At 41.4% G+C, this 23887-nt stretch overlaps 1 long non-coding RNA gene across 1 annotated transcript; it reads right to left on the reverse strand.

Annotated features, from left to right (window-relative positions):
• Positions 1-379: 379 nt before the first annotated feature.
• On the reverse strand, positions 380-1235 carry LOC122179664. The gene is made up of 3 exons (XR_006178790.1): positions 1207-1235; positions 933-1090; positions 380-482 (listed from the first exon to the last, which is right to left on the reverse strand). It is a non-coding gene; the product is annotated as an uncharacterized LOC122179664 (long non-coding RNA).
• Between the last annotated feature and the right edge of the window lie 22652 nt (positions 1236-23887).

A 23887-nucleotide genomic window follows, 5' to 3' on the forward strand; every position in this document is an offset into this window, starting at 1 on the left:
CCACCATAACGATTCCAATTTGCAAAGGGAATGAGTGTTACTCATTCCAACAGCAGCATATGTGTACAGCATCTATTATCCAGGAACCTCATGAAGCTCAACAAGAGCAAAGTTCCTGCAGAGGAACAACCCTCTGTGTAACAGTACAGGCTGCAGGCCAACCAGCTGGAAAGCAGCTTGCCAGGAAAGGACCTGAGATCCTGATGAACACCAAGTTGAGCAGGAGCCAGCAATGAGCCCTTGGAGCAAAGAAGGCTAACAGTGTCCTAGGCTGCATTAGGAGGAGTGTTGCCAGCAGGTCAAAAAGGAAGATCCTTCTCTTGTACTCAGTGCTGGTGAGGCCACAGCTTGTCTGCTGCGTCTATTTCTGGGAGGCATGGATGTATTGGAAAAAGAGTTCAGTGAAAGTGGGAACAAAGATGACAAAGAAACTGGAGCACCTCTTCCATGAGGAGAGGCAGTGAGAGCTGGGACTGTTCAGCCTGCAAAAGAGAAGGCTTTTCATCAATATATACAAAATACCTGAAGAGTGCAAAGAATAGAGAGCCAGGCTGTTTTTAATGGCTCTTTTTTTTCTATCAAGCGTGACAGAACACTAATACAGGCTGTTGATCTCCTTGGAGATCTCCCAAAGCCACTCGAACATGGGCCCAGGCAGCTGCTGTGGGTGGCCCTGATGCAGCCAGGGCTGGGCTTGATGAACCCTGAGCCAGCCTCGGTAGTTTTGTGATTTAGGATAAATTCTGTTTCTTAATATTTTTCTGATGTACTTTGAAACAAAACCATGTGAAGAATGTATGTGGACCTATCTAAGAGTGCAGTTTGACACAGAATTTTTTTGCCTCTCCAGGTAAGATTTGCCAAATATACTTTTCAGTCTTGACTCAAAGGTCTTCAATAGCATCAGAGCAACAAGAATACAAGCCAAATACCTAAGTGTGGAAGTTTGGCTGGCCTCTTCATCGTGCACAGTATAGCAGAGACTGCAATAGTCTATTCAGCCTTTGATAGAAGAATGAGTCCTGTGGTCTGTCCATTATCTTCATCGCCTCTGCCTGAGCGTGTATGATTGTTCTTGGTGGTTGTAATGCTATAATAGGATGGAAAGTATCATGATAATAGCAGGGTAGAAAAGTCTTTGGCTACAGTAAATGAGAATAAGCCCAAATACAGCAGCTGCAGAAATGAAGGAAAAGAGCTGCTTACCTTTGGAAAGCCTCAAGTAGGCAGGGATCTCCAACAACAGATACCCTCATCTCCCATGCCAACCCTTAAATGAGGCCTGGGCAGGGGTGAATCCTGGCTCCACCCCTTCCAGTCACTCAGGTGCACTGCGTGCACCTGAGCTCCCGAGTTGGCCCTGCCTTCCCACCAGATGCTCAAGCACTGTTTCAGGCCATGGCTTAGCATTTCCACTGCAGTGGCTTATTCAGTCACCTAAGTGTTTATTAATACTGTACAAGACTGCTGGCTTTGATGTACTGGCCTTCCTCCTATTTATAGCCCCTCTTGGCTGTGCATGGATCCTTGTTTATATGGCCACCATCTCTGATCTCAAGAGCAGAAGTTCTGTGAGGATATTCCATATAGACCCAATGCATCTTGTAGTCTCTGTAATTTTGCAGGCAAAAACAAGAAGGCAGCTGAATCACAGACCCTTGAAGACCACCAGAGCTGTTCCAGCCCTCTTTGGGTAAGGCTTGAAGGGAGTCATCTGAGACTTTACTACCTGTTTGTATACCACCAAAGCAAGGAAAATACCTTTGTTCTCAGCTTGGATGCAGTGAAGGCAAATGCTTTCTGGTTTCGTCATTCTTTCCCAAAGTAAAATGCTTTCAGAACTCCACTGGACAGATGGAGCTCTGCACACATGGTTTTCCATGAATATTGCATTAATCCATATTCTGTGTTATAAATTACAATCAATCCATTCTTGTGCTAACCAAGCTGCAGCTGCTCCCAGATGAAAAGCCTTTTGAACTCTGCCAGACGAAATATTCCGAGTCTCATTCCAAGGTGCATGTCATTGTGGTTCTCAGGCTCTCATATGTGCTTAATTTAGAATATTTATCAAAGTGTACATTCTGCTGATGGCCAAGTGGGTGCCAGTGCTTACAGTGATGTTGTTTGCAAACTAACAAAAAGCTGAAGTTGTTTCAGGAAGTGGTAATATATTGATTTCAGCTTCAGTACAGCTAATCTGTAATCTAATTTGCAGTAAATCTTTCAAAACCCAGTGAATTCACTGTGTGATAAATTAAAAGAAAAGTATCAGCTGTGAAGTTTCAGGATGGATCTGGACTTCCTCAGGTTTTGTGGTCTCCAGATCCAGGACATGCCTTTTTTTCTGTTGTGAAGACAGGAACTATTTGTAAGTGTGGGCACAAGAACTGAGATGCAAGCTTTCTTCTGGTTCTCATGTAGTCTGATTGTGCCTTGGCTTGTTAGAAGAAAAGAGCAGCCTTGCCCTTTAGGTGTATATTTCACAGAATGGAGGAAGTTTATAGCAGTTGTTTGAATCGGATATCTGACTTTTATTTTTTACTTTCTTTTTCTATCTTAATATTGGTGTTGTGGATTATGTTCAAATTCTGTAAACTAATAAACAAACACACTGATGACATAATGTGGGAATTCACTTCAGTGAATGTGCAGTGTTATGTGATTCATACTGAATCTGCCTTCCTGTTGACTGAAACAGAAATGTATGATTTGTTCACTCTGTGAGTTAAGGACCTTCACATTTAGTGCTAAGGGCTGAGTACCATGAGCACCCTACCTTTCCAGTTTCAGGCCACTCCCTGGAATTGTCTGAACTCTAAATTATTCTGTAAAGAAGTTATTAATATCTTAACTACAGTTGCTTGGTAGTGAAGTTGTTCAGATTGTACCAGATTTGAAAACTATTAAGCTTCAGTTATGTCTTGCCAGTAGCTCTTATTTCTCAAAAAATGGGACTGTAGAATAGTTTTCTTCTTTTTAAGGGAATGTGTGTATTTTAAAAGGAGCAAGTTGGGGATTTATAATGGATCGAAACCCAAATATTTTCTCTCCCTTTCCTCCTTGTCTTGAAATTGCTGTGTCGGCAGAATTTTTGGGATGCGTGCATGAATACATAAAATTCATCCAAAAATTTGCAAATTGGAAATTTCCTGACCAAATCCTTACACAGTGTTTTTTTCTGGGAGGTATCATTGCCCGTTATTAGCCACTGAAACACTGGGGGGCAAACTGGAACATTGAAACAGGCTGCCCAGGGAGGTTGTGGAGTCTCCTTCTCTGGAGATGTTCAAGACCTGCCTGGATGCCTACCTGTGCGACCTGGTGTAGGGAACTGCTTTGGCAGGGGGTTGGACTCGATGATCTCTGGAGGTCCCTTCCAACCCCTACAATTCTGTGATTCTGTGATTCTGTGAAATGCTGAGCAGTTCCCATGGCTGCTCCATGTTGGTTGTCCTCCTCCTCCTCTCCCTTGAATGGAAGGAAAATGGGTGAGGATTGTGGTGATGGAGGAGCCTGGTGCTTATAAAAAAAATAAGTGCAAGATGCCCTGCCTGTTTCACTGCTTGAATTCCTGCAGCTGCTCCCAAGAAGGACATAGTCCGTTTGATCTGAAATGCTGAGACAACTAGCGTTTTATATTCACACATCATCTAGGCCATTGTTTTTATTACTCACAAGGGATAATTGCATCCAGAAATTTCCAAATGAAATGTTATATTGGGCAAAACAACATCTCACTGACATTTCAATTATATGAGTTATTTTCTAGCATAGATCAGCAATAAACTCCCCTGAAGAGTGAATTAAATAGGAAGCAAGAAAGCAGAGATGGGGCAGTTGCCAAGCGTCAGTATGTCTAGCACCTGCATTTCTGTCCATGCCCTCACTCCTCTTGCCTTTATGCCTACTGCAGTCAGCCAGTGAAATGCAGTGGTGCCCATAGGCAGCAGGCACGCGCGGAGGAGGGCTCTTTCTGCAGGTGCGAGCTACCTGGGACTGCGGTCTCGAACGCGGGAGTCCCTGGTTTCTGCCTTGGTGAAGTCTACCAGGCGAAGCTGATGAGGTCGGAGTGGAAACACGGTCATCCTGGCTTTCAAAGGATTTTGGTCAGCGCTTGGGAGAGCACGCAAACGGCCGTTAAGCGCCTCTCCGGTGGCAGGCTCTGGGCAACAGCCCGCAGCTGAGCTGGGGCGCCCATGCTCCTGCAAACCCAAAGCCGTACCACCAGAGGGAGCAGGAAGGAGCTGCCTCGCACAGATGGAGCAAACGCTGTTTTTCCATTGTTGCCTTAGCCCACGTGCCAAACAAGCGGAAGTCCTAGCATAGATTTCCCTTATCCTACCATAAAAATGCTTTTATTGGTAATAGCTTATTTCACGCACTGAACTTACATTTTATTCTGGGAAAAGAAACAACCCACTAAGAGAATTTTCTGAGAGTCATTTTGGAAAAAATAGGCCTCCAAGCACTTCCTAATGCACAGTCAGGCTGAAATAAAGGTCCCAGTTGACCATTCCCCATGAAGTCCTTGCTGGGATTTTCACATCTCAGTATGTAGAGTTCCATCTGTACTCTTTGATAAAGATCAGGAACAAACTCTTCTAAAGGGTTTGTTCAACAGCAGGCAAGAGAACCAGGGCTGTATTAAGTACAGGCAAACTGATTAACTTCTAGGTCCACTTCCACTTTCCCTGTGCTTCGTCTCAAATTAGCCTCTGATATCTCAGTGTGAGATTAATCCAGTGTGATGAAGTTGAAGTGGTAATGGTTCTTTTTGATAGCACAATGTTTTCTCTATGACTGTTGTAGACAATAAAGACAGAATGCCAAGCTGCTTATAGGAAACAGATTTTTCTGGTTCCTAAACAAATGCCCTGTTCATGTATGGATACAGAAAGAACAAATTAACTGCTCTAAGATAAATTAAAGTTTTTTAATCAAGATGTATCTATATGTTTTTGATCTAAAATATTATTTTAGAGGCCCAAACCTTAATTTCCATGCTTGCAGCTGCAGGCTGGACACAGCCACTCAGTGCTGCCAACCTGGTTGCCACCTGCAGTGCCCAGGTAAGGCGTTCCCTTGTGGCACTTGGTCCTGCAGGTGGTTTTGGGCATGTGGCTGGTTTTTTGTCCTGTTTGGCTATAAATTCCTGCCTGAAGCAGAAGCTAGTGCTTCACATGCCTCAGGTACACTCAGATAGCACCAGCAGTGTAACTTAAAGAAGGGCTTGGGATGCTTCTGCATAGTAGTAGACTCTCCACCTGGTTCACAGGGGCTCGGTGTGAACTAACTACTTCATCCCTGCTGGATGTTCACAGCCATATGTAAACAGGGGCTGATGAAGTTTACATTAACAGTTGTTGATTGCTGCATGATCAGCACCATGTCCTGTAACCACACCAGCATATTGCTGGAAGTTTTGGACAAATCTGTTACTAGCATCAATGACTGTGCTCAGTAAATCCGGAGCTTTGGGCTAAGCAAGAGCTGTGCGTGTGTTACGTACTGTACAGCTGCCCTCTGTGGCTGCAGGGAGCTGTGAGGAGATGGGTCTGCAGAAATGGACATCTCCTTACCAGCAGCAAATGCTCATATATCACAGTTTAAGAGAGCAAGTAAGCCACCCCTAGATCCCTTGCTAGGTTTTTTCAGCTACAGTCTTGATGGTATAAACCACGCACCAAGCAACGTATGGAAGAGAGACCTGGAACACCGGGGTCTGTGCTTTGTAATTATTCCTATAATTAATACTCATCATCACTTGAGTATTACTGTCTGAGGCTTTTCCCCCTAGGCCCATGAATTTCTTTAAACCACTGAGCACATTTGTGTCTTGTTTAATGTTCTTGGCTCTACAAACAACTGTGGTGTGGCTAACTGAAGTACAGTCACTGTTGCTCTGATGTTACAGCATCGGTGATTAGAAAGGATTTGTTCCTGAACACCTTCATAAATAGAAGAATGAATATACCTGATATCTTTTATTCTAACCAAGAAAAAATCGTTCTAGCTTAGCATCTGATCAGAAAAATAAACAACTAAAACAGACCAAGATTTATCAAGGGCAGGGAAAAAGGGAAAAAAAATCCCTTCTTTTTTTTTAGTGAACTGCAGTATCAAACCTCTGAGCCTTAGATAAAACATTTAGGAAAGAAATAGCCACTATAACTAATGTGCTATTAGTTCTGCACTAATGTTACTAATTAGGCTGTCAGTTCAATGTGAAAAAATGAATAAAGCACTGCAGTGTGCAGCTTTGTATTAGTCAGTCTTTTTCTGCTCTTGAGCAAACTTGTTCTGCATGCCAGAGGTGAAAGCATTAGTTGAATACAGAACCTGTTTATAAATGTGGCACAGCTTGCATCTTGACGGGTGCCACTGCTGTTCATTTGCACCTTTCTGCTGTCCAAAATTAACCTTGCATAGCTTGAAATTCTGCATGAAATGAAAGATGGGTTCTGGTTTCAGCTGGGCTGCTCTGGCCTGAATTAAATCTGCTAAACTTTTGCTGTACCTCAAGGTCCTTACCTGACCATCCAGGCAACTGGGGATCAAGCTAAATGGTTCTGCTCATTAAATGACATTCTGAAGGGAGATAGGAAGCTTGTCGGGGCTTTCAGTAGGTTATCAAGTGATGCTTTTCTCTACAACTAATTGTGGCAGAGCAATGGGGCAAGGCTGCGCTGGGGCATCAGTGGAGAATTTTGGAGGGACGAGAGCAGCATTCTTGCCATGCTCTTTGAACTTCTAGACAGCCTCAGCTGCATGGGAAACCACAGCTGAATTCCTCATGTCAATGTCTTCATTTTGGTTATTGTTTGAAGGAATCTCCTTATATCCAGTTTCCAATCAAAACATCATGTACTTGCTAAAATCTGAGCTCCAGCATGAATATGTTGCACTACAGGGACTGAAGTCTACCAATCATGTAACATAGATAGCTTTTGAAAAACAAATCCTTAATCAAAGTTACACTCCATTTGTTTTTCAAATTTCCATTTTCCCTTTAAGTGGCTGTTTCATTGCTATGAGAAGCATTAAGAGCTATTAATGTTTTTCTTCTTGTGGCTCTTTTAAAACTGAGCTTCCTTTGTTACTAATATCCTGGCAGTGGATATTCTCACTTATCTGCCCTATGCTCACAGGTTTGATCCAAGATTACCTGGTTTAGTTTCTTCATGCAGAAATGTATGTATTGTTTTTTTAACTATTTGAATGTTTTCATTGTAAAGTGCCATTTCTTTCTCATTCTATTGTTCTAATTATATATTAAGTTAACTTAAGGCAGATAAATTCTTCCTTTATGTATTTTTGTCAGCCTGAAGTTAATTTAATATTAACACATAAAAATAACAGGGAGGTTAAATGAAATAATAGATGAAGCTATGCTGTAACTCTTTTATACCCAGCTACTGAAAGAAGGTATAAGAAAGCTGCAAAATGTAAGCAGGCCAGTTTCAGCCTGAGAAGGTGTGAGAAACAACTACTTGTTCTAAGAAGATACACTGTGCATTGATTTCTACACAGGTGCTGCCTTTGGTCAAAAAAAGGGCTGAAAGAGAGGATGTCCTCTGAGCGTTTAGCTCAGGTAGGACTCAGGTAGGAAAATCACTGCTGCAAATTACCTCTAAGGTGCATGGTTTTGTTTTGTTTTTGTTTGTGAAATAGCTTTTCTGTTTGAATGCTTCTTCTTTGCACTAGAGCATCACCATCTCAAGTAGGAGAATCTCCAGAATTGTCAGGTAATTGGAAGCCTGGTAAGAAAAATGTTTTCATTCCACCATGGACTTCTTCTGAAGCAAAAAAATACTTGTGGAAGAGCTGGACTTCTCCAACACTTAAACTCCTGAACATGTCAGTGACGGTTTGTGCTGAAGTGATTACTGAAACACACTCAAAGCATGTTATCAAAATGTTTTGACTAAAAATAAAAATAAAAATCTACAGCCAGTTCTGATGAAAGACTATTTCAAGGCAGGACTTCACAGACACACAACCTTTAGACTTTAGAAAATGGGAAAGAATTTAATATTCTCATTTTTCCCCAGTACGGACTTTTAAAGGAATTTATCATTGCTGCCTATCAGCACGTTCATCTAGTCAACAAGGCAGGAAGAGGGCTATCTGTAGAAAGAGCTCCACTTTGACTGTTTCTGGATTTGCCCATTCCTTCTCAATATTATGTTTTTGCAGGCAGCTCTGCCTGCTTCTCCTCTCTTTCAGCACGCACAGCTCCAGTAACCTCTCTCCTGTAACTTGGTCTCAGGGTCTGTGTCCTGCAGATACAGATGTGTTCAGTTCATTGTCATCTTCATGCTCTTTTCAGTGACCCAAATGCCAGTCATCCCAAATGACTTTATACACTGTTAGGCAAGTTTCTTATGCAAGATTGTGCCGAATTCCCATGACAAATCACTGTAGAAGCATGTTTTTTTGTCCTTTCCCCCTTTTTTTTCATGTATGTTTAAGCGCTTCCGAGGCATCACCCAGGTCACTATTACCTCATGCATGATGCACATTTTCTGGTCTGTATCATTTGATTTTTGTGGTGTAAGAAAGCCAGCTAATGCTAGATGAGTGCTGTGTGTAAACAAAGACCTCCAGGTCTTGTAGCTTTGTGTCTGCTTTCTTGTCTATCATTTATCATCGTTAGTGTGTGTCTGCTAACCAGGAACTATTCAACCAAATCACAGGAGGGTCTGCCTAATGTTTTGCCACCAGATTCGTGAGGAGGAAAAGGATGAAACAGAGATGAATAATCTTAAGGAGTGAGAAGTAAACAGAGACTTTTAATTGTAATTCCTGGCTGTCATCATCCTAATTAGCAATGGATCTACTTGATGCCTCAGTTCAGAGATTGTGAATAGTGCTGCTCTGTGTCTGTCATGGTGATTGATGTATTTCTTGGTAATAACCTGGTAGAATGTACAAAGCTGTATAATAAATCTATAGAGCACACTGCCCTAGAACAATTCAGTGACACTTAACCCAATTACATGAATGGTAGTGTCTTCTGTCTGGACTGAAAAGTCAGTCTGATTACATGTTAGGGGTGTCTGTTGAACCAGAATATTCAAGGGACTAGATAGAAACAATAGTCCTATGAATATACACTGAATTTAAGAACAATTATTTTGTTTTTTTTCTCTGTTCATTTTGAATTGTTCCTCATGGAAGCCAGCTTTTGCTACACAATCCACAAGGCAGCAGGAGTGGAGGGACAATGGAATTGCAGCTAAGTGAAGCATATTTTTTCTTCAGTCTCTCTGATGCTTTCCTGGAACTGGTAAGAGAAATGGTGTATATCCCACAGAATGCAAGATGTGCTTGTGCTCATGTTACATGCACAGTGGTTACGGAGGGCAGCTCTTAAAGCCACTCAGTAAAATCATATTAATTTTAGTGGGCTTTTGACCAGCCTTAGCTGAAGCCCATGCCTTTGAGGAATGCGGTAGCTACATTTTAATTTCACTTTTAAATAATTCCCAGCGTTCATTTCTTATATTACAGCATCCTTTCCCAGAAGTAATTTCTCATGCCATATTACCTGGGAGATGACTGCAGTAGCAGAAGCAGATGAAAGAGAGCATTATCCTATGTCTGTCTTCCTAAGAAAGCATTTCTTCAGTTGACCTAGTCTTGAGGAATAGTTCAACTCTGGATTACAGTGCTTGTGGAACAGAGCAATCTTAATTTATGTGGCAGGTCATGCTAAGATACTATGCAATATCTGATTTTTTTTTACTTATTCATTAAACGGTTGGATGTTGAGTTAAATAAATAATCAAAGAGTATTACAAGGTCAAATAGCTAATTCTCTCTCAGACAGTACAAGGTACTTGGCATTAATGAGCTGCACCTCACCAGACTTTTATGGGGTAAACTTCATTTTGAGAAATTTATTGCTCTGAAATGTCTGGCAAGTGATGCTGAATATTAGTTGCAGTAAGAAGAATTGAAGAATGATCACTGAGAAGGGATTGCCAACAAATTCTTCTCTTTTGGCGTGGCCTGTAAGTTACAGAAATGTAGGATTCTAATGGGACTTTCACACCCAGACACAGACTATAATTCCAAGCCTTATTAATAAAAGTTAGGATTTGCAGAGAAGCATGGTTAGAGCCATGGAACTCTCAGTGTTTAAGATTTGTATTCTGCGTACAAAACAGCTGGTAACACTCAACTCCTGTATGTTTCAGTGTATAGTTGGTATCTATATCCTCCATTTCCAGACACCAGAAAAATTGGGTACTGTAGATCACACAATCTATCCATAGGGAAGTCAAATACAGACTTTGAGTGGAGTCACCATGCTTAACTTTTGCATTAAACTGTTTCTCATTGCATTTAAGGAATGCATGTGCATTGTATTTTTGGTCACTCAGGGATAATTGCTGAATTTTCTCTGCTTTTGGTAAAAAAAAAAAAAATTCTCTGCTTTTGGTTGGACCTTCTGGAGGCTGGAGATGATATTGCTGGTGGAACAGCACATTTGGGGAGCAGAGTTAAGCTTGTTGTGACTGTTTTCCTATGAACCATAGGCATGCTGATTTTAAGCTATGTATCTCTGATGGAAATAGAAGAAAAGCCATTTTTGCTTCCTGGTTTGGAAGGAGGTATGCTGTGTGCAGCTGTGGGTGGTGGTGTTGATATGCACTCCAGTATGCAGTCTGTACTTTGAGTGCATTAGAGCAGAAATAAGTTCCTGAATTTAGCTGCTGCTAACTCCAAGACCCTGTTTGATCAGTTATTGTTCAGCAAAGCTGAGTTAGTAGACTTGACTCACATTTTTTAAGACCAGTCTCTCATTTCAAATTATTTGAAACACAGCCTCCACTTTAAACTCCAAAGCTGCAAGATAATTGCTTCTTAATTGTTCTTTGATCTTTGCTGAATTCAGTCTGGTTTACTTTTGCTGTCACTTCTCACAGGGATGGTGCAAAGTGTGATTTGTCTGTGCATCCTAGACAGAAGAAAAGGAGCTTATATGGTTTTGCTTATAATTTCTTTAGTCCTATTAAATGAATTAGCTAAAATTCAGAATTCAGCAATGAGGCATACTGAAAATCTTGTTCTCTGGCAAATCCATCACTTGCTGTGTCACCTGGTATTATTTTGTCTTCCCTTATCAACTAGTTGTTTTTTTTTTTTAATATAGAGAGAATGTTGTAGTCTGAGAGATCTATTTCATGTGTACTACAGCAGAACTCAGTTTAAGATGGAGAGGATAAAAATAGTTCAGAAGACTTTCCACGTTTAATATGAAAGTTTTCATTTGTTGAAGCCTAATAAGAAAACAATTTTTTTCTGTGAATTTGGTGAATGACTACAAAGGTTCCAGACAGCACTCTCAACTTTCATTGTGCATGTTTCTGACTTTCTCTTTGTGTATTCTGAGATTTTATGCAAAATTCACTTGAAAAGACTTGGATTCAGAACAATAATAATAATTTAACAAATCTTAGCATGCAATAAAACAGCATATTTATTTGAAATACCTCAGTGTCAACACATTTTACAAGGAATACTTGCACAAAGTATTCCCTGCACAAGAAGTAGAGGCAATACTTAGAGGTGGAAATCCTGGTGTCTTTTAACGCAGGAGACTATCAAGGGCTTTACCAGGAGTCTCATTTCAAGGGCTGTATGTTCCCTGTGAGCCACAAGCTGTTCTCTTGGCTTAAGGACAAAACAGTGTATAACCCTTCTTTCTGTTGCTGCTATTTCACTGCAGCATTCCTGGATATTAATGTTCTTCCCTCATTCATTTAGGTTCTCTTTCTATTTATGGAACAAAATGGACAAGCTGAATCTTCTCTTTGTCTGGTGGTGGTCACTGGAATATTTAAGCTCATGGAGGGAAGGTTTAGAGTGGATGTCAGGGAGAAGTTCTTCACAGAGAGAGTGATGAGGTGCTGGAACAGGTTGCCCAGAGAGGCTGTGGATGCTCCATCCCTGGAGGTTTTCAAGACCAGGTTGGACAGGGTCCTGGGCAACCTGATCTAGTGCCAGATCAGGAGGTGGAAGGTCCTGCCTGTGACAGGAGGGTTGGAACTTGATGATCCTTGTGGTCCCTTCCAACCCATTCTATGATTCTAAGATATATCAGCAAGCTGATGATACCATTGCTGTGTACTGATGAGTATAGCTAGCCACAGATTTTTATAGCTTGGATGGGAACATTTTACAGAATCACAGAATCTCCAAGGTTGGAAAAGATCTACAAGATCATCCAGTCCAACCATCCACCTATCACTAATAGATCTCACTAAACAATATCCCTCAGCACAAAATCCAAACATTCCTTGAACACCTGCAGGGTCAGTGACTCCACCACCTCCCTGGTGCCCTGTGCAAAGTGCCTGACCACTCTTTCAGACAAGTTCCTAACATCCAGCCTAACTCTCCCCTAAGGCGGCTTGAAGCCATTTCCTCTGGTTCTATCATTGTTACACAAGAGAAGAGGCCGACCCCAGCTCATTGCAACCTCCCTTCAGGTAGTTATAGAGAGCGATAAGGTCTCCCCTGAGCCTTATATATATAACCTTCCCTGGCACTGAGGTCAGGCTAACAGGCCTGTAGTTCCCCGGATCCTCCTTACAGCCCCTCCTGTAGATGGGAGTCATGTTGGCAAGCCTACAGTCTTCTGGGACCTCACCAGTCAACAAAGAGCACTGATAGATAATGGCGAGCAGTTCGGCTATCGCCTCCACCAGTTCCCTCAGCACTCTTGGGTGAAAGCCATCCTGCCCCATGGACTTGGGCAGTCCAGCTGGAGTTTAATAACTGTTTTGGCGAATCTCTAGGTGCCATTATGAACTTTCTTAACTCCTTTTCTTGTTTCTAGAGCATTTAGTTTTAAGTCTCTCATATGATGTTTTCTCATTATGATGTAAAGAATCACAAGCAAATGAAAATTAGAGTAATATTGAAAAAAAAAAAAAAAAAGAGAATAGGATACAAAAATCTGTGATTTTCTGCTCAGAGAATTTCATTTTTATTAAGTTAATGAAAAGCTTAGTAGTGCATTCTTCAGCTGATAAAATATATCTTGAGACAGTGGAATTAGCACCGTTAGCACTTGAAATCTCCAACAGCAATACACAGATACATACTTTTATGTCTATGAAACAGATTGGCAGTATCACCTAAGTGCAGCTAAAGTAATGCAACTAATGAAATAATAACACATAGGAATAAATAAAATGCTGTTCAACAGGTGAAGAAATGCTTTAAGTTAAGTATGAAATCTGTGTGTAGTTCAAATAATGTTCGTGTTCTGTCTCAGGCCCATCAAAGTGAGAGTTAGGTCTGCCTCTATACTTAATATGGCCTGGTGCCTTTCCAACAAATATTTTATTATGGGAACTCTCCCAGTGATTTTGGAATGTGAGCAGCATTTTGGACCTCCTTATGGATTTGAAAGTGATTTTTTTTTTTTCTCTGAAACCATTGAACAGAGACAAATGTGCAGAGAAGTGGAAGAATGAAAAAGTTCAGTCCCATTTTTAGGCTGTTAAAGGCAAATACAAACATTTCTGTGCAGACCCTCCCCTCCCACCTGATATTAAGACACAGCTAAAATATTTTGCTAAAAACTGTGGACTGTGGTTAGAGCTCTGGCAGAAGATTTTCCTTTTATGCCTGCTGCAACTGTTTTGTTACAGAGAATGCTGTTTCTATCTCTTCTGCACAGGTAGTTGGGCAAACCTGCAGTCAGAGCTCTGCTTGTCCTTGCTTAAATAAAAAAGCAGGGAGGATGAACTCAAGTCTTCTGTGCTGTACCCTGATACTGAGCTATTCTGAAATGATGCCATGCAAAACTTTGTTTCCTTCGCCTATGGGAGAAAAATATCATTCCAAGCCTTGAGAGTTGCTATAAAATAAAATGGCTGGTGGATGCCTTACTGGTGATGGGAACAGATGAGGATTTCAGTCTTGGTTCCTAAATGATCCTCCTTACTGCAGTATTTGACCTTCCTGCACATCTCCCTAAACTAGCATTGTAGATGCCTATTTCGCACATGGGAATATGGAAGGAAATCTGTTGCAGAGCTGGGATTTCATTCCTCTCCATACAAGCACCTCATCCAGTGCAGTACTCCCAGGATCTTTGTTCTGATGACTGCGTATTTTCTGTATGCAGCCAAAATTGTTACTGATTCATCCAACATTTTCTTAGGTTGTCATCTATCTCTGCAAGTTTTGTGTGCAATTTTTCCATTGATATGGATAGGAATAAGAATAAGAACCCAACTTAATTATCTGAATACAGAGTAAATTTTATGAAATATTCTCCTTGACATTGCTGGCTTTTCTTTTCTTCTTTTCTTTTTTGCTGGTTTTCTTTCTTTCTTTCTTTCTTTTTTTTTTTTTTTTTTTTTTTTTTTTTAATTCAGATATTAGTTGTATTCTGAAAACAAAGACTTTTGTTTTTAATTTTCTTTTTCTTAGCTTGAAACAAAACAGCTTTACAGTTACCACGAATAGCTCCTAAGACTTATGGAAAATTAGCAAGGTTATAAAACCTACAGAGTGTGTGTGTGGTTTGCTGTTACAGCTGCACTTTTAAGAAAAAGTAATATACGCACTTGTCCTCCTTATAAAAGCATCTATAAATTAACACTCTTTGAAACATTTCTGATGTGTAGCACAATTTTTATGTATTACAGCCGAAATGTGGCTCCTCCATTTGTAACACTTCAATCCACTTAAAATGTCATGCTAAGATCCAAGGGGTCTCCATTCTGGTCCTTTCCTTGGCATTTTCTGACCATGTCTTTTTCTTTCACAGGGATGAGGTACGGGATGGCTGTGAGGTGTGGAGGACACGAGCGTGGGATTTCCTGTGTGTGGCAAGTGGACATATGAAGCTATGTTCCAGAGGACTTCCTGCAGGACCTCGTCCTGGCTCTCATCCACCCATGCCTCCACAAAGGTTGTGCCTGAGGCAGCAGTGAGTGTGACTGTGGCTGGAGTACCAACCACATCCTGCCCACCTCCCCATGGGTTGCTGGCCATTGTGCCTTTGTCAGCAGTGGGGTAATGTCCTGCTGGGTGCGTTGGGTGGGCTGGTGCCTGCATTGGGAGGGCCTGCTGACACCTGTGCTCCTGTCTGCTCCAAGTGCTGGCACAGCCGTTTCTCTGCCATCCTACAACTTCGAGGGTGTGCTTCAGAAACATGGGGCAAAGTTCTTTCTTGCAGCAATTAGAGTGAAGAGGAGAAACTTAAAGCAAATGAGAAGGATTGAAGTTAGCTCTGCTTCCCAGGAGTCTTTCTTAAACTCTCTCTTTCTATAATATGAGTCAAAATACTACAGATTCTACTAAATCTTCAATTTTCTTGCTTTTTGTGTATCGACACCAGGACAAAGCAATTACAGCCCCTGGAAGCACACGAGTGAAGCGAGTGAGGCAGAGATATTAGCACTGCTGTAGTCCTTCCCCGCCTTGTCCTCTGCCTTTATTAATCTGCATGTGTAAATTAAACTGAAATTAAACTCTTAATTTATCACCATGTTGTGGTGACAGCATGCCGGACCATAATACTTTACAAACACGTAGCACTACATTAACATCAGAAACAGATTCTTCCCCTGAGAGAGGGGAAGATTTCAAAGAATGCAGAAGGATACCACAGGGCTGTAATCCGTCTTGTTGCACAGAAAACAACCAATTGTTGAAACCCTCAGAGGGGAAGGTGGGCCCAGAGATCTGCACAACACATGTAGGCTGTGACTTTTCCGCCATTAAGAATGAAGATGGGAAATTTTGAAAGAAAGAAGCTTAGGGGGAAAAAAAAAAAGCCACCCCCCAAAAAAACCCAAAACAAACAAACAAACAAAAAAACCCAAAGAAAACCATCCCAAAAACAAAACAACAGCAAAAGAAACAAAAACAACAACAAAAAAACCATGGTAAAAGGGAGAAGATACTGTATGGTAATAACTCAGTGTGACTGCCCAGAGAAGTGCACTACTCTGAGGACCATCCCTCTGTATGCAGGCAGTCTCTGCTACAACAGGGTGAGCCTCTGCCCACATCCCTGTGCTGTCTTCACCTCTGCCATCTGTAGTTGTAGGGCACTGAGCTGCCCCTCTTCTCTCTGTGGGATGCTAGCTGATAGCCTGAGATCCACCACGGCCATCTGAGTGGACGTCCTGTGGTCCTGAATTAGCTCAGCACTTAAATACATGCTTAAGGGGTTCTCTGAATTGGGTGCTGTGTGCTTTGCTGGCTCCCTCCACATCTCCTGGCTCCCTGAGCGCTTGGCTTCACCCCTGCTTTACCGTTTAGGATGCTCCCGCTGTCCAAGGCTCGGCCCCTCTCCATCTCCACAGCACTCAGGAGTGCCTCACAAAGTAGGTCGTTTTGGGGCTATTTTGTGTGAGAGCTGTGCTCGTTCTGCCCACACCCAGCCTTGCAGGTAGGAGCACATTCTGTCCAGCCGAGTGCCCCACAGAGCATGGTCCCCACTGGCATGTCTGGCAGCTGCCCCTCCTTGCTGCACAGTCTGCAGAGATTTAAGTGATTTAAAACCCTACCTCTGAGGGTTTTGGTGGGAATAAGCTACAGATCTCCTGAGCCACTTAATTGTTAAATAAAGTTCCCACCCTCAGACATCTAGGATCTCTTCAAAATATTGTCCTCACTCCTGTATTCAACTTCAGATTACAAAACTCTCAACAGTGTTTTGATTCCTACAGAGGCGAGTTTATTTGCTCAGTCCTGCTCTGCTCCATCAAAGAGACCTCACTGGGAGAAGTCAGAGGGCCCCATTCATCAGGGAGGAAATCCTGCTTGCAGTAGCAATGCTGTGCAAGAAAATGCAAACCTGCCAAGCTTTACTTACCTTAGCCCAGTGTGTGGTGAGGCATGCTGATAGATGCATGGTTCCAACATGTTTTGGAGACTGGCCAGGGAAAACTCATCAACTGGAAGGAGCAGGACATGCATGCCCCTGCCACCATGTGGTTCATGGATTCCAAGCCCCTTGGAGTGGCACAAGAGTGGGAGCAAAGAAAGTGTGCAAAGCAGCCGTGAGTGAAGTACATGCAGCTGGAGGCATCTCTCAGGGGAAGAGGAAAATGGGAGAGCTGTGAGCAATGATTAGCTGTAGCCATTAAACTCAGAAAGCAGTGACGTAATTTTGGGAGTGTGATTGTACCATCTGAACTATCCTAGAAGAATGTCAAGTGCTGTGAAAATAACACCATATGTTCAGAGAGCCTAATCTGGAGGTTTCCAAACCACAGGGCTGGATTTTGCTGGGATACTTTGCAGATGCAACTCATAGGGTGTCAGACTCTGAGAACTTGTCCTTTGCATCCCTTCTTGGGGCAGCCATGCCAAAACCTCTCTGGAACCACGTGGACTGGCAGACAGGTGGATGCCATGGAGTGTTTTCTGCAGGAGCCCACACAACATATGCCGGCCTGTTGTGCCACTGTGCCACCATGCATCTGGATGGGATCCCATGACTTCCCCCAGCAGAACCTGGATTCGTGTTGTGGAGGAGTTGAACCAGCAGGCTGACACTGCCCACTGCCTTGCAAATAAAAAAACCCACCCCGATACCCCTTTAAAAGTTGTATTTCGGGCCTCCATAAAGAAGCCTATAAGGAAGTCTGAATTAACAGGATTGTTTTGTTTGGAGATTTTCCTCCAGGACTGAGGCTGTATGTATGGGACAGACTCAGAGCTTTGGCATTTGTGTTAAGATCAGCTTACAATTTGATATTTTTGATCAAGTAGTGCTGGGGGGCAGATGTGTACATCTGGGTGCCACAGCTGGGCACTCAGCTGTGCAGTGCTGCCACTTTGAAATGGGGGAGCAGAGGGAAAAGCATGCCTGCTGCTGCTGTGAAAATTAATATTTCTGCAATTCACCTGCAAGAAGCATACCCCATCAAGTGCTGCATTTGAGAAATAAGTATTTCTCCCTTCTAGGCTTGGAAAGAAAGGGCCTCATTGAAAGGAAAGAAAAGAAATCCTGGTGATTCAGCTGAGTGGAGTGCAATGTACTCAGAGAAAATAAGAAAGGAATGAAAGTGTTAGCAGAGACTTGGTTATGGCAGTGGAGGGGTATTAGCCAAGTCAAAATGGATTGTCAGACTAGGCTCTTGTTTGTATAACCTCCCATGTTCCTTGCACTGAGTCAACATCTAGCCATCTGGGATGGGGGAAGGGAATAACTTTTTTGCTTAGAAAAAATAAAAACACGCAAAAATCAGTTAAATTTATGTTTCTCTTTTAACGGAAGAAGTGTTGAAAAGGAAAACATACCTTTTGGAGTGAAGCATTTGTTTTTGTTCTTTATAAGTACTTGTTTGAGTTCATGTTTGTTAAATGGCTTGTAGTTATTTAATCATGGGGATTTCCTTTGCTAACATAAAAATAGGTGTGATTGAAAAATTCATAGCAGGAAAACAAAACTGCCTTTCACCCACTTGGACTTGTTTGATTTGATGAGATATTTGTAAACCTCTGTAAGCACATGTGGCTTATAAGCATGTTTCTTTCAGAAAGGAATACAATTCAGACACAGCTTTCTCAAGAAGACACATGAAGGCTGACGGAATAAATAATGGCACAAACCACGAGTCCACCCAAGACTAAGTTCCCAAGTGCTCCCTGACAATGGAAACTCAAAACAGTTGAATAAGAAAGGCAGAACTACTTGGCTAGCAAAGGTGGATTTTGAACAGCAAATGTAATTTCATTTTCTGACCTGCTTCCTCACGTATACAAATTCGGTATCATATAGGACCCCTTGGCTTTGCTAGGTGCAGCACACACGCATTTAAAATGGTAGGAACCTCTTGTCAGTCTATATTTTTGTGAAAATAATGGTGCTGTGTGTTGTGCCACACTGTCCTTGATCCCAGTCAAATGCCATGAGGAGAGGGATTTCGATTGGCTTGGGATAACTTTGGGTCAGGTCTTGCTTATGCCTTGTGCTATGGGGGTGACATATCTGAGAGAAACTTCCATGGCTATGTCCCCACTGCTCCATAAGGGAGCATGAAACATGCTGATGAGTACAGAGACAAGAGGAGGAGGAGAAAGAAGAAGGTGCAAATGCCAGGATGGAGAACTGACTTCAGCCCTCCAGTGTCACCGTGGCTTTTTGAAAGTCAGGGGTTACCATGGAGTCCTCTGCAGCATAGCTGGCTGAAGTCTTGCACTGAAAAAGCATCTGCTGGTGTCTGCAAATAACATCTTTACGTGCCTGTTGATGTCATCCAATTATCCACCAGAAATTTTCCCTAGAAATCACTCTGCCATTGGAGCTGAGTAATTTTGAATAATAAATCCAGTTGGTGACAGAGCCCTAACATTTTGTTTTGCTATCATGCATGTGGACAGATTTGTTAACTTGCAGAATTCAGTACATCATAATCAGTTTCTGGGTCATTGAAGAGACTTGGCAAACTTTTACTGTGCTTCATAATGTGGGTTTTTGGGGAGGTTTGTTTTTGTTTCAAGTGAAACCAGAGAGAGAGCCTTGTATTTGTGTGTGTTGAAATATGATTTATTTCTTCTGTTTTCAGAAGTTATCTTTGTTTTTGCTACCCACATGGAAAAGAGGAGCTGGTGTAACTCTCTGATCATAAAACAAAAAAAAGAAAAAAACAATTATGGAAAAGAAACGTTCAAAGACACTGTATGCCATTCATTTAATTTTAATTTCATTTAATTCAAATTGTACTGAGTTGTAAGCAACATGTCCTATCTAATTCTGACCCACTAATAAAAAATGTTTACTCAGTAAGGGTTAATTTTCTCTCGTGCACAAGGATCTAATTCATTTAAATCCCTGTTGAGCTTTTAGCTCATAAATGAAGTGTTATACAGTATTGCTGGAGCTCTTGGCATTGGGTGACTTTTTCCCATCATCATGCTGACAAATGAGACATGTAAAATCTGTCCACCTTGCCGTGTCTGTGACTGTGAGGCAGAACGCAGCACCTCTGCAGTGAGCCTCTTGCAAGAGGTCATGTCTGGAGGACCTAATCTCACCCATGGGGAAGGTGGTGCACTTTGCTGGGTAGAAGTCCTGCTGCAGGGCACTCTGTGCTTTCTGAACTTCAAGAGGAGTTTGCTTATTTTGCTGAAAATGCCTACAAAATTTAAGCAAATGTGAGCATATTTATGTCCTCTCAGTTTTTTTCTTTGGTGTATGTGTATTGTTAAATGAAGCTATGGAGATGTCATACAGTGAAGTATTTTAGAGTGGTGACGTAATGATTGTGGAGATGCAGGAGTAATACTGTGCCCAGGCGTGTTTTTAACATGCAGTGCTGTATCTGAATCTGCAAAGTCGGTGTTTGCACATGAGACATAGGCTCCTACCCCTATATATGTCAAAATAATAGAAATGCACACAACTATATAAAGATAAATGTATGCGTGGGCTTTGTGTCATGACAATGTATGTCTTAAGGGGTTATTCATAAGCTTTGTCCTATTGACAAGAGGAAAGGAGACACTTATACTTCATGTACACATGCTGAGTAGGTTTTCCTTTACTGGGTTCACTTTGTACTCTTCCGGCAAGTTAAAGCAGTCTTTGTATGGGGAGAAATATAATTTACACATCAGATTATTATGTTTTTGCAGCAAAATACTGGTCAAAACTTTGCTTTCAGATGTTTTGTCTTCATTAATGACATGGAAGAGTATGAATCAGCAGAGGCCAAGGAGCGAGACTGTTGTCCTGACATGGATTATTTTACTATAGGATTCACAAACAATTTCAGTGGTGTGAAAATCTTCTCATACCTCTCAAGCTGTTGCATTGTGTTGTGTTGTACTGTACTGTGCTTTATTGTATAGTGAAAGGCTGCAGTGTAACATGTCTGTAGCTTCCTGATTTCTCCTTGCATTGAACCATCTAAAAAGTTGTTGGAAATTTGGAATCCTTTATTTGTCAGTCTACTTTGGAGTCACAAGTCAGCTGTCTCCTGGTAAATTCATATTCTTCCCCCTTGTTGATAAATTATTCATGTTTGGCATGAAAGGACATCTTAACTCTAACCTGGTTCTTTAGTATTAGCTTAGGAGAAAGAAAAGGAATGATGCACCAGAAACAGAGCAAAACTGCAGAAGAGAAGATGATTTTACTGTAGACATTATTTATATTAAATGACAATACATGTATTTCTACTGCTGACTGCAATGAGAGCAGTTGTTGGTTAACTTAAGTGGACAACTGTTCATAAACTTATCAGAGAATTATTCCTGCTTTCAGTTCAAGCTCTACCATCTTCTGAAATAACTTTTATAATTAGATAAGTCTCATAAACTGGAGGCACACATACATCCAGGTCTATCAGCGTCCTTCAGTGTTCAGCATCTCTGCTCTTGGCTTGTAAGCTCCTAGCTCTGGGAATGGAATAAAGAAAGCCATCTTAGAGACTAAGTTCCTTACCCAGTGAGTAGACAGAAATCAGCATATGAAAATGGGCTAAACTATTGCAAAATCATGTCCATAACAGCAAGTAATGAAAAATTGCTAAGAACTACAAAGAACTACAAATACAAAACATGTAGTAGATGGAAAACAGAGTTATTCTGTAGTCATATCCAGAAGGCTTAAATTTTGGAACAGCCTCTATTGGGAAGTAGCCGAATCATCATCACTGAGATCTTTCAAGTAGAGATTAGACAGAATCTATGAAGGACATGCTGGGCACACTGGAGCTTAATTCAGAATGAGGCAGCACATGCTTAATGGGATCAAATACTAGAAACGCAGTGCTGGAAAAGATTTCAGAAGGTTAGTAGTACAGTAGTACAGTAGTCCTGTTGTGGACATGTTGGCAACACATTTACAGTACAAACTGGATTGAGCTGTTTTTTGAAAACACCAGTGTTAGAAAATCTTGATTGATTCAAAATTACTGTCATGTATATGAAAGCACACTTTTGCCTTTGGCTTTCTTCAAAGCTTAAAGACTCATACACTATTTGTACTCATCTTCTAGGTTTGGTAGATACTTCACTCTACCCAGCAGTGTGATTTCCAGAGTCATTAAACTGAGGAGGAGAACGCTGTCTGACTGAACAATTATATAAACAAGAAATATTAATACGCATTAAAAAGTTACTAAACTTCTGTCTATAAAATTATAATTGCAGGCTAGAATGTCCTCTGCTAGTTGCTTATGGACCAATGTTTCATTGCATCACTTTCAAAATCAGTGTATTTATTTTGGGGCTCTGTGTTTCAGATGAGTTCCACATGTACTCCAGATTTAACAAATTCATCACTGTTGTTCTATTATGACTTGAAATAACTTCACTAGGCTTTATCCAGGGTTCTCATTTGTTTTTCATACCATGGATCACATTTTAATTCCATGTCTTCTGTATATCTCCTCTTTCCATTTTGCAATTTTGAAACGCGCTTGTGGTGTGGATTGTTATTAAATACACGGAAAAGTTTGGAAACTATTCCATGTAGTTTTAGCTTTAAAATGGCTTAACAACTGTTAACTAAGGACTAAGGAGAGCCAGCTCTGTATGACTAGCCAGCTCTCCACCATGGGCCATTTCTGAGGACATCTGTCAGTATCATTTTGTAGCAATTCACTTCTAAGTTGTCTGTGTGTATTCATTTTTCATAAGTTTTTTAAAGGATTCTACCTTCCCTAAGCACTTGCTCTCTTTCCATCTCTCTTTTCCTCTCTACTGATGCAACCAAAGCTAGAAGGCCAGTTTAGCCCATGGCTTCTGTATGCTCATTTATGACTCCTCTCTCTTTTTCCTAACAAAGAGGTGCTGCCTGCTCACTGTTGGTAGTGAGGAAAACTCTCTGAGGAGAGCTCAAGGAGAGCATAACTGACTCAGTTGTGTGGTCAATATGACTGTACAGCTCATGATCCAAAAGTGTACCTTACGTATAGAAAAAAAGCATTCTTACAATGGTTGCAATAGAGTGATTTATTAGTGCATTTCATTTGCAGTCATTTAGAACTACTCTACTCCACCTGTTAGGCCAGCTCCTTTCTCACTCTGTAGTGGAAATGCTGAGTCAGGGCTTGAATCAGTGGTTGAGCACCATCCCAGGGGAGATCAGGTGTGTGCAATGGTAGATATTTCCTTACCAGGATTCACTCCTTCCCAGACCTCGTTTAAAGGTTGGCAGTAGAGGTGAGGGTATCTTGCTAAAGATCCTCGCCTACCTGAGGTCTTCTGAAGATAAACAGGTTATTTCTGTTATTTCTGTTATTTCTGTGCCCATGGCTGTTGCATTTGAGCAAACTCTCACTTGCTGCATCCTAGCCTTTTTTACTCTGCTTTCATTGTTGCACTGCCCATCATGTTACATGCTCTTGCCAAAGTCTCACTTGATGTCACGTCTTAAGTGCACTGTGTAGCTCTGTTCAAGAAGGACGTTGTGAAGTTAGAAAAGATGCAGAGAAAGGCAACAAAACTTATTAAGGGATGGAACACAGTCTTGATGGTGCCAAGACAGTCCTGATGCAGAGATCTTCTCCCAACTCTACTGCAGCATGTAATACGTGGGAATGCTGTCAGATAACTGCAAAATTAGGCATCTGGCAGGGAAATATCATTCACAGGCTTGCTGTGGAGTTAAAATGTGGAATGTGCTGGACACTGGCTAAAAATCTGCCATTTTGACCAGAATTACAGAGGTTGTTATGGGTAAATTTTGCTCTGTTAGTCTTTCATAAAATCCTTATGGAGCTTAAACAATGGGTTCCTCATAGGAGTGAAGTGAGGGGGAAAAAGCATTTCAGTTGTTTCAAAATGAAATTTAATATATGGAAATTAGGAGAGGAGGTGGTATCATAGGGCAAAAGGTTCTTAGAGATCCAAACCCACTGTGAAAATCTCTTTCAGTGCTAACATA

Source organism: Lagopus leucura, unplaced genomic scaffold (assembly GCF_019238085.1).
Source record: "Lagopus leucura isolate 7727_CA_CO unplaced genomic scaffold, USGS_WTPT01 Super-Scaffold_100004, whole genome shotgun sequence".
NCBI classification, from domain to species: Eukaryota; Metazoa; Chordata; class Aves; order Galliformes; family Phasianidae; genus Lagopus; species Lagopus leucura.